The following is an 11,522-nucleotide window of genomic DNA, read 5'->3' as shown; positions in this document are numbered from 1 at the left end:
GCTGTACCAACAACACGCATTAATCACTTATGAGTGAAGGGAGGAAGTGCTCTAGAATAATACAAGCTCAGACAATTAGGAACAGCCATAATGCACAGGACTAGAGCACTGACTTCTAAGGGGCATAACTGAAGCATGTTCATTTGCCTGATTAGATGTTCAAATATTAACTAACCAGTCAGTAATTACATAACAGCCACTTCCTATTTACAAAGTACTGGGCTGGGGAGATAACAAAGAGGGATGAGACAATCTCAGCACTGCCCCCAACCCCAACACAGAGCAAGCAATTAAATGGAAATATATGGAGAAGTCTAGCAGTATTGTAGACAACACTAACTCCTATATAAAACAGACCTTTTATTGCAGCATTGGGCTCAAATTAAGTATGGGGAGAAAAATGTGATATGAAACCAGAGTGAGAACATTGGGGAACATGCAAATAGGAAAGAGAGTTGCCTTGAGCTGGGATGACCATGTCAGTCAAGCAATGATTAGTCTAAGCCATGGTCCCAGCGAAAGGGGATGGGAGTGGAGATGGAGACTGGCATTAGGCTGGGACAGTGCCCCTTGCCCTCCACAGAAGCAAACCCAAGTCCTCTCTTTGCCTTGAGCTGGGATGACCATGTCAGTCAAGCAATGATTAGTCTAAGCCATGGTCCCAGCAAAAGGGGATGGGAGTGGAGATGGAGACTGGCATTATGCTGGGACAGTGCCCCTTGCCCTCCACAGAAGCAAACCCAAGTCCTCTCCGGCTAAAAGCATCCCCATTTTAGGCCCTCAGGATTCCCATAAATTAAGATCAGCAAAATGAGTTCACAATCAAAGAACATGAAAACACTAGCAAACAGGCCACCATGAGCGAGAATCAGCAGAAACGATGAACAACAGAATTAAACCCCCTTCCTTCAGGTAATGAAACAATCAGACTCACAATATAAAATAACAATGGGTAAAATATTTAAAGGCTGAAAAAAAGGAATCACAAAAATAATCAGTAAGAGACTATAAATATGACTCAAAAAAATTTGAAAAAAAATAGAAATCTGAAAAATGAAAAATAAAATTGTGAAAATATTTTTTTTAAAAACCAACTCAATAAGTAAAACAGCAAATTACATATAGCTGAAGAGATCATTTTATTTATTCCTTGAACAAATATTTATTGAATGTTTATCATAAGACAACAACTATTTTAGTCCCTAGTGATAGAGGGATGAACAAAACAGACGAAAGTCCCTACCTGCACGCAGGTTACAAAATAGACTAATAAGTAAATAGTAAACAGAATAATATTCGAAAGCTGTAAATCAGGGAAGGGAAATAGAGAACACAGGGTGTGTGTATGGCTATATTTTAAATAGGAAGGCCTTGCTGAAATGTTGATATTTGGATTTGAAAGAGATAAAGAAACAATCCACAAAAATATATCAGGGGGAATTGCATTTAAGGCAGAGGGAACAGCAAGTACAGAGGCCCTGAGGTGGGGATACACTCGGTAAGTCTGACCTTTTAGCAACAGGGTCAGTGAGGGTAGAATGGAGGGGGAGCTTGGTCTTAGAGGTAATGGAGGACAGGTCCTGGGGGGCTTTGCAGAGTAAGAGAGGATGATGCCAGGCAGCAATCACACTTTAAGGGCCCACGTGAAATTAGTGGTTATGAATTTAAATTTGAATTTAACCATAAAATGCAGCTTGCAAGCCATCCCTAAAGCATTACTCTAAGCATGCAGGAGGGTGCTGTGAGCAGCTACAATAGTAAGATCCAAACCAGAGGTAGGTTCAAGGCCAAGAGTAGGAGAGTGGTTGAAGAAATCCTCCTGGGGCCAGTACCATTTCACAGAATGCCCGTTTATGCTGGGGGATGTCTGGCCTATTTTCTTCTGATTCCAAAGGACATTCCCAATTTCAACCTTGCTGAAAAGGAGGCATTTTTGCACCTGCTATTAAGAACAGCTAGGATATAGGATAAGGCTGGCATAAAATTATTGAGCAAGCACATGCTAACTATTCCAATTTGAAATCTACCAAAGTGTAAAACCAAGGGGAAATAAAAAGTTGAAGACGAAGCTATTATTCCTCAAGATGAGAACAAAATCTTACAAAAAGAGGGATTAGGCACTCATTTAACTCTATACGGAGAACATCCTTCTCTAGTGAGGTGGAAGATGAGGAACAGCATTACTAAAGGTTGACCAGGTCATGTGGAGACCGAAAGGAGAGGGAAAAAGGCATTTAGGAAGAAAGCTAGTAAAAGAAATTCTTCTGGGTCTGACTAGGTAAGTGAATCTAAGGCAACCACACCAAAGATATGCTACCCATTACTCCAGCATGAAGCTGGTGGCAAAATATCTCAAGACATTTTAAACCCAGAGAAATGTTAAGAAAAATGATAGTTACCTTAATTCTAGAATGACCTAATGTTGACAGTGGGACTAACTGGAAAGGATAGGCAAAGCGGATGTCCTAGAAGGGATCAAGAGCATGGCTGGTGCTCATTGGACCTTCCTTGCCACTCACTCCTGTGGCTGAAATTTCGCCCTGAATCGTTTCTAAGCAATCTGGCTCAATCTTCAAGACTCAGTCCTCTGAGAAATGGCGAACATCTCCAAGAGAGGTAATTTCTCAAGCTGCAGCTCTCAAGGGGATGGGGAACACCAGAATCATCTGGCTGGGGGCTTTACAAAGAACATCTGCCGACCTGGTGATCACAGAGCACAACCCACCCATCACAGAGGTGAGCTACCTGGGGATGTTCCCCCAGGTGAGTGCTAGGCAGTGAAAGAGCTGGATCTGGTCATGATCATCCCCCACTGGGGCTCCTAAGGACTGTCCCCACCCTGCATTATGGCCCTTTCCCAGGCAGCTTTGTCTCTTCTGACTTAAGAACATACCATCCTTCTGGAGTGACCGCGTTCCTACACAGCATTCTGGGAAATGTGAAGCCTAGGGAATGAGTTAACCTCAATTTGTAACATATTCCATAAATCACTCCAGTTGATCAAAAGGTAATTCAGGAATCGTGGAAATTAAGTTTAGTTAATATCAGCAGAATACAAAATGGCCCTTCTTAGAACCCATTTGAACAAGTCTCAACAACTCAGCCACGTCCTGTGCTTCCGTGTCTCCTGTCCATGGGAGGGGTGACAGAGCCTACCAGGAAGGAGATACCAGCAGTCATAAGATTTCAATCTATCTGGGTCACCCAGCCCTTCCTGTGGCATGACATGAGCTACTGCCTCTCATGGACACCCACATCCAGAGGCCTTCTCCTCCAACTCAGACACCACCTTCTTGCACCTGCCTTTTATCCTACAAGGACTAAAGGGCTGCTGGGACAGGCTGCAGATACTCAGCAGAGGCTCAGCAGCACTTCAGAGTCATTCTTAGACAGGTGCTAGGAATCAAGAGGCAAATGCACTGGGCACAGGTGGACTTTGTCCCAGAGAAGGAAATGTAGAAAACACAGCCCACCCAAGGACACTGTGTCAAATGGTGGTGTCAGGTGGTCTGTTTGTCCACCTGCTCAGTTTGCTTCTGTGGATCTCTCCCTCCCTGATCTTCTCAGACACTAGCCCATGCCAGCTGAGAGGCACAAGGACCAGGTGATGGTTCTGTCTAGAATCTATCAGTCCTCTGACAATGGCTTCTCCCCTGGCCACCAAAGGAGAATAAACAACGCCATGGAGCTTTAACTCATCATTAACGAGGACACTTCTTTATTGGAGAATGTATTTTTCTTTTCCAAAGGGGATAAAGGATTACCGACCAGCTGGTTATTTAAGTGTTTGAAAGCATACAGCATAGGTCACTAACGCTTCTCTAGTATTTCCAGTAATAATTGTAAATTAAGGAAAAGGCAAGAAGATGCAAGGATTTTTCTCCCTGAAGGTGAAATATGGGTCACGTTCAAGAGCTCTAAAAAGATAGTAAGAAACATTACCTAGAAAAATATATCAAGCAACAGGAAAGAAAGTACCTTTGGTTTGCTTCTGAGCTATTAATTGTTAAAGCAATTTTCTCAGGTGCAATGCCCTGATTTAACCAAATCCTCGCAACGTATGACCGACCATACATGTGAAATAAAGCACCTGGTGATTAAGCCTACCAACGATCTGGTTCTCCAAAGAGTAAAGGAAGAGTTTATTCCCCCATTCTCCTACTCCCCCCATGGTCCTCACTGCGACCATTGCTTACAAAAGGGATCTCACATTTTTAACTTTTTATGATGCTATTTCCAGCACCCAATAGCCCATGGTTGCCTCTTTTTCTCCAGTCATTTCGGGGTGCTGCAGGCTGCTGCAGGCCTTCAGTTTATGTTCCGAATCATTGATGCTCTATAGCAGACTGCTTAAAGAATGGGCTTAGCCTCACTCAAGCTGCAACACAGTTGCTAGGTGATTGGATCCTGTAGCTGCTTTGTGAGTGAAACTGGGCCTCAGTTTCCTCATCTAATATGAAGATATTTATACCTACTGTCTTGGTTTGGGTTTCTTCTCTCCCAAGAGCAAAGCCTGAGTAAGGAATTGGGAACAGATGTATTATTTGGAAAGTGTATAGTCTCCTAGGGCTGCCATAACAAATTGTCACAACAAACAGGTGGCTTAAAATAACAGAAATGTATTGTCTCACAATGCTGGAGGTTGGAAGTTCAAAATCAAGATGTTGGTAGGGCCATGCTCCCTCTGAAGTTTCTGGGGGAGAATCCCTCCTTGCCTTCTCCTGGCTTCTGGTGATTGCTAACGATTCTTGGCATTCCTTGGTTTGCAACAGCATCACTCCAATCTCTGCCTCTTGTCCCATGGCCTTCTCTGTGTTTCTGTCTCGGATAAGGACACTCTCATAGGATGGAGGGCCCACCCTAACCCAGTGTGAGCTCATCTCGATCCTTAATTACACCTGCAAAGACCTTATTTCCAAATGAGGTCACATTCTAAGGTTCCAGGTGGAAATGAAATGGGGGAGGGGAGGGCGGGGCACACGACACTGTTCAACCCAGCACAAGGCCCAAGTCTGCTGTCAGGTCCTTAATTCTAGAATGACCTAATGTTGACAGTGGGACTAACTGGAAAGGATAGGGAGGTCACATTCTAAGGTTCCAGGTGGAAATGAAATGGGGGAGGGGAGGGCGGGGCACACGACTCTGTTCAACCCAGCACAAGGCCCAAGTCTGCTGTCAGGTCCTTAATTCTAGAATGACCTAATGTTGACAGTGGGACTAACTGGAAAGGATAGGCAAAGCGGATGTCCTAGAAGGGATCAAGAGCATGGCTGGTGCTCATTGGACCTTCCTTGCCACTCACTCCTGTGGCTGAAATTTCGCCCTGAATCGTTTCTAAGCAATCTGGCTCAATCTTCAAGACTCAGTCCTCTGAGAAATGGCGAACATCTCCAAGAGAGGTAATTTCTCAAGCTGCAGCTCTCAAGGGGATGGGGAACACCAGAATCATCTGGCTGGGGGCTTTACAAAGAACATCTGCCCCAGCAATTGTGCAAGGGCTTCCGGAAGGAGTGCCTTGCAAATAAAACCATCTCCATCGTAAACTGCCATCACTTCTGCACATGTCTGATAGCGCTCAGGTGTGTAACTTTGTTTCAAACCATGATCAGCCACTTCCTTGCAGCTGGTTCTCCCTAGTCCTTGTTTGGGGCTGGGGTAGGGGCGTGGGTGGAGAGACAGGCAAGTTCATTGGGGCAGCCTGCTGAAAGGCAAACAACCCACATTTCACTCTTCCACAGTCCCTGAAATAATAAGCCTAAAATTTGTAGCAGGGAGGGCAGATCAAGCTTGGCCGCTCATCCTGTGTGAAATGTGTGGCTGAGCAGAGTGCTGTGTTAGGAAAGATTCTGAGGCTGCATCTGGGCTAAGCGGGCCGAGACCCATGACAGTCACAATGTGCCACAAACATTCGCAGGGACTGTCAGAGCACGTGCCACAGACTCGTCATCCCTGGTGAATAGCTTTTTAAGGACCATTTCCTAAATATGTTGTTGCCAGACATAGGTAACAGATTTTTATGCCGTGATATAAAAATATACAAACAAACAAAGCCATAGAAACGAGCTATTTCTATGATATCACTACTTTTCCATAGTTCTAAAGACATCTGGTTACTCAATGTACAAATCTTGTGATTTTTGGATCATACATTCTTCTAGGCAAAGCTCTGGGTCTATTTATAATCTCTAGCCGAGGACGTGCTTGGTATCAGTTGTGTAACCAGGATTACTGGGCCTGGGCCAAGTCTGAGCTAAGCTATCTGGAGTTGGGGTGGGTGGGTGAGTAAGCAGTTGAGGGGGGGGGTGTCCTGTCCCCGCTCTGTCCCCAAGGGCACCTGCATCACCATGGGTAGTTTGATCCAACACTCGGCACCTCAGTTTCCCCATCTCCAAAGTGGGAATAGTGATTCTGCCCCTATGCTCCATCACAGGTTGGAGTGAGATGGTGCAGGGCCACGTGTGGCCCCAGGCAGAGCCTGAATTGTCTTTTATAAATCATTCCTGCACATTCTGAGGGCAGTGCCATGACAAATAAGAATATTTGCACAAGGAGGGCACTGCCCAGGAAATCCACCTCTGAACATTAAAGAGAGACACCTGGAAGTCTCCAGGGCCCAGCCTTTCTGAAGATGCCAAACAAGGAAACATGACCATCTGAAAAGTCAGCGGTAGCCCCTGGACAGGGAACAAGGAACAGTCAGGCGTGGGCGGTTCCAGGAGCTGACCTTTCGCTTCCTCCACCATCTGCAGGAGCCCAGGGCAGCCCGGCCAAGGTCATTTGACTCCCAGCCAGCCCCTGAGGACATTAGAAGGGGCCTTAGAGATTACTCAGTTGAACATTTGCTCATTTTTTAAAAATGAGGAAGCAGGAGGGAAAGTCATTTTGCCAGGATCCCAAAGCTAATTAGTGGCTGAAAGGGGACAAGAACTCCACTTTCCAGACACCAGAGATGAGTCTGTAGAAGCCCCGGAGGGAAAGCCCTCATTCTCATGAAAAGCTGAGCTTGAGAGATGGGGAAGACTAGAGGGATATGCTTTTGGTGGGTCCCTTCCCAGCTAAAGGGGTTGTAGCTTAAGCAGGAGACAATAGAACTGTGGGATTTCAGTTTTTAGATCTATTTGATCCAATATAATGAAATCAGCATGACATTAAGAAGATATTGGGTGGTGGGAGCAGAAGGGTCTGGTTGTTCCTGAGATCAAAACCACGGCGTTAAGGCCGGTGAATTTTCTAGTTAAAGGCTGTAGTAGATTAAAAGTGATACAGCAAGGGTGGGCGGTGGGAGAAGTTGGCCCCAGTGCAGTACTAAAACCATTTATTGGTCTGCTTTTTACTCTCGCCGTGCACTGGCAATTCTAAATAATGTTAGTGACACAATACTCCTCCCCAATAATCTTTTGTTGGTCTAAGTTCTAAATGATTGTGGTTCCCTTTGAGTTTAATAGTATATACTTAAGCCTAAATTAGCACATTTTTGTTGTTTATCTTTTAATAAATATTGTATTCCACATAGAAGTTAATTTGGCTGTCAATTCACAAGGACTCAGTTATGTGCAGTTGTTCCAAACAGGAGATGAGAAGAACACAATGGGAGTGATTGTAGAGAAGAGACCTGAAACGTGGGTGACTCCAATTCTGTCATTCTATGTAACCATACAAAAATATTTGCCAACCGTCAGAATGTGACTTGACACCAAACTCAACTTTAGAATTGTTCCTTGAAGATCAGCACAAAGAAATTGCATATGTGCAGTTGTTCCAAACAGGAGATGAGAAGAACACAATGGGAGTGATTGTAGAGAAGAGGCCTGAAACGTGGGTGACTCCAATTCTGTCATTCTATGTAACCATACAAAAATATTTGCCAACTGTCAGAATGTGACTTGACACCAAACTCAACTTTAGAATTGTTCCTTGAAGATCAGCACAAAGAAATTGCAGAGAGGGCTGTTACTTCTGCCCAAAAGCAAAAACAAGCAAAGAAAGAAAGTGAGGAAATGGACAGTTACATAGGCAAGATCAAAAGAAGAAATGTTAGGAGAATGAGGAGGGAGTAGAGAAAACAGCGTCCACAGATTACAGCAGCTACGGCCAAGCTGCAGCCCAGCAGGGCCACAGTGCTCACAGGGCCCAGCCACTCAAGGACGTGCACATGCCACCCAGGCATATGGGCAACAAAGCTATGGAACCTATGGGTGGCCCACTGACATCAGCTATCCCCAGGCTCAGACCACTGCCACCTCGGGCAGACCGCCTGTGTGACTTCTTGTGGACAGCCTCCCACCGGCCATACTATTCCAACTGACCCCAGGTGTACAGCCCGCCTGTCCAGGGGTATGGCACTGTGATTCCACCACTGCTACAGTCACCACCACCCAGGCCTCCTATACAGCTCGGTCTGCATGTGGCACTCAGCCTGCTCACCCACCACCAAACCTGCAAGACTGCAGAGGGATAACAAGCCCACTGAGACTAGTCAACCTCAATCTAGCATAGGTGGTTACAACCAGCCCAGCCCAGGATACGGACAGAGTAACTACAGTTATCCCTGGGTACCTGGGAGCTACCTCACGCAGACAGTCACTGCACCTCCATCCTGTCCTCCTGCTGGCTATTCCTCTAGACAGCCAACTGGTTATGATCAGAGCAGTAACTTAGAAGAACACCTGTGGGCAACCGAGCAGCTATGGACAGCAGAGTAGCTATGATCAACGAAGCAGCTATGCACAGCAGCCTCCCACTGTTACCCCCGCCCACCAAACTGGATCCTATGGCCAGGCTCCAAGTCAATATAGCCAGCAGAGTTCACTCCGACAGGACCACCCCAGTAGCATGGGTGTCCATAGGCAGGAGTCTGGAGGATTTTACAGACCAGGAGAGAACCGGAGCATCAGTGGCCCTGATACCCAGGGCAGAGGAAAAGGGGGGATTTGTTGGTGGAGGCATGAGCAGAGGAGGGCAGGGAGGAGGACATGGTGGAATGGGCACTGGAGATCAAGGTGGCTTCAGTAAGCCTGGTGGACCCATGGACAAAGGACCAGATCTAGATTTAAGCTCACCTGTAGATCTGGATGAAGACTCTGACAACAGTGCAATTTATGTGCACTGTCCATGGGAGGGCTGACGGACCAAATGACAGTGTGACTCTAGATGATATGGCAGACTTCTTTAAGCAGTGAGGGGTTGTTGAGATGAATAAAAGAACGGGGCAACAGTGATCCACATCTACCTGGAAAAGGAAACAGGAAAGCCCAAAAGCAATGCCACAGTGTCCTGTGAACACCTGCCAGCTGCCAAGGCTGCCGTGGAGTGCTTTGGTGGGAAAGATTTTCAAGGGAACAAACTTAAAGTCTCTCTTGTTTGGAAGAAGCCTCCAGTGAACAGCATGCAGGGTGGTTGCTGCCCTGAGAGGGCAGAGGGATGCTGCCATTGCTCCATGGAGATCCTGGGGTACCCATGGGTCACATGGGAGGCCATGGAGGAGACAGAGGAGGCTCCTTCTGCTTGGGAACCCCTGCAGAGGAGGAAACATTCAGCACCGAGCTGGAGACTGCCAGTGTCCCAATCCGGGTTGTGGAAACCAGAAACTTTGCTTGGGGAAGAGAATGTAACCAGTGTAATGTCTCGAAGCCTGAAGCCTTCCTCCTGCCACCCTTCCCACCCCCGGGTGGGGATCATGGCAGAGGAAACCCTAGTGGCATATGGGGAGGAAGGGGTGGCCTCATGGACTGTGGTGGTACCGGTGGAATGTGGCCATAATGGAGACAGAGGTGGCTTCTGTGGTGGCCGGGGCATGGACCAAGGTGGCTTTGGTGGAGGAAGATGAGGTGGCCCTGGAGGCCCCCTGGACCTTTGATGGAACAGATGGGAGGAAGAAGAGGCGGATGTGGAGGGCCTGGAAAAATGGATAAAGGCGAGGACTGTCAGGAAGGCAGAGACCCGGCAGAGCTGCACTGACTACCAGATTTATTTTATTTTATTTTATTTTATTTTATTTATACACAGAATGGCCATTGCCTATTTTATTTTATTATTTTATTATTTTTTATTATTTTTATTTTGTCAATATACAATGTAGTTGATTATTATGTCCAGATTTATTTTTTAAACCAGAAAATGTTTTAAATTTACAATTCCATATTTATAATGTTGGTCACAAAATTATAATTATTCCTTGTCTGTACTTCAGTATTTTTCACCATTCATGAGGAAACATTAAAACGAGTTAGATGGTAAAAAATAAATAAATAAATAAAAATAAAGCAGCAGCAGCAATGTTAGGAGAAATGACCACAGGTGCCAGTCTTACCTTGCCAGGACAAATGTCGGGGGCAGTGCTGGCAGCCTCAGTCAGCGTCACCAGGGACTGGACGAGAACGCAATGGCTAGACTGACTCTTGTGTGCTGTCAATCAGTCACTCTTTCTTATGGTTGCAGAAGGAAAACTTAGGAACCAAATATAATAGAAATTTACGATAAATTTCCTGGTGATGGTTTTTTAGTGAAAAAAATTTCAACTGTGGAGAGAGTTGAAAGCTGCTAGAATTGATCCTGAAGAAACAAAGACGCGGACTACAAGCCTCAAGGAAAAAAGAGCTAAAGGAAGAGAGAGGAAATCATGTTTAGCTCAGGGGTAAAGCTGGATTTGCATATGTGATTATTCAGGAATGGTATCTTTCCTATGGAAAAGGACTGTCCTCCAACAGCTAGTTGGAGCTTAGCTATGAATCTCCAGCACCCAATAAATATTGTGCAATGGTCACCAAAGAGGGTACAGACCAAAAACCTAAATGACCTGAGGACTCAGTCCTTCTAAAAGATTGCACTGTCCTATGCTGTGTAGACTCAGCATGGACAATGAATATCATTAGAAACTAGGGCACTCGTTGTATTTCTCCAGCTTGAGCTTTCTTCATTATACACCCTTTCTTTATGCTTTTAGCAATTGTCCAAGAGTTGCACAGTCTAATACGTAGCTACTAGCTATATATGAATATTTAAATCTAAATTAATTTAAATTAAATTAAATTAAAAACTTATTTCCTTGGTTGCACTAGCCACCTTTGTAATGTTCATTAGCCATATGCAGCTAAGGGCTACCATACTGGACAGCACAGATACGAAACGATTCCCTCACTGCAGAAAATTCTATAGACAGCACTATCCTAAAGAAGACAATATGCATCTTTGGCTTCTCAAATTTATCCTAAATGAGTACTTTTACCATTTCCCCCAAATAAAATACATAACAGAACTTTAACTCTATTTACCCAACTTCTGCTTCTTGTGCTATTATTGTCATGTATTTTAATTCTACATATATTTTAAGCCTTACGAGAAATTTTATTGTTGTTTTATACATTCAGTTTTTGTACAGATTTACCCATCTATCCTTTTCAGTATTCTTCTTTCTTTCCTGCATTGCCCTGCTTTCATCTAGGGTCATTTTTCTTTTCATCTAAAGAATTTCCTTAGTACTTCTTATAGAATAGGCATTCGGATGAAGGATTTTTTCATTCTTT

The 11,522-nt window shown here is 44.9% G+C and overlaps 1 pseudogene; it reads left to right on the top strand.

Annotated features, from left to right (window-relative positions):
* Positions 1–2,646: 2,646 nt before the first annotated feature.
* On the top strand, positions 2,647–9,957 carry LOC103610653 (annotated as a pseudogene).
* Positions 9,958–11,522: the final 1,565 nt, after the last annotated feature.

Source organism: Galeopterus variegatus, unplaced genomic scaffold (genome assembly GCF_000696425.1).
Source record: "Galeopterus variegatus unplaced genomic scaffold, G_variegatus-3.0.2 Scaffold11494, whole genome shotgun sequence".
Classification (NCBI taxonomy): Eukaryota; Metazoa; Chordata; class Mammalia; order Dermoptera; family Cynocephalidae; genus Galeopterus; species Galeopterus variegatus.
The sequence above is the reverse complement of the archived record's forward strand: the minus strand, read 5'-3'. Positions and strand labels throughout refer to the sequence as shown.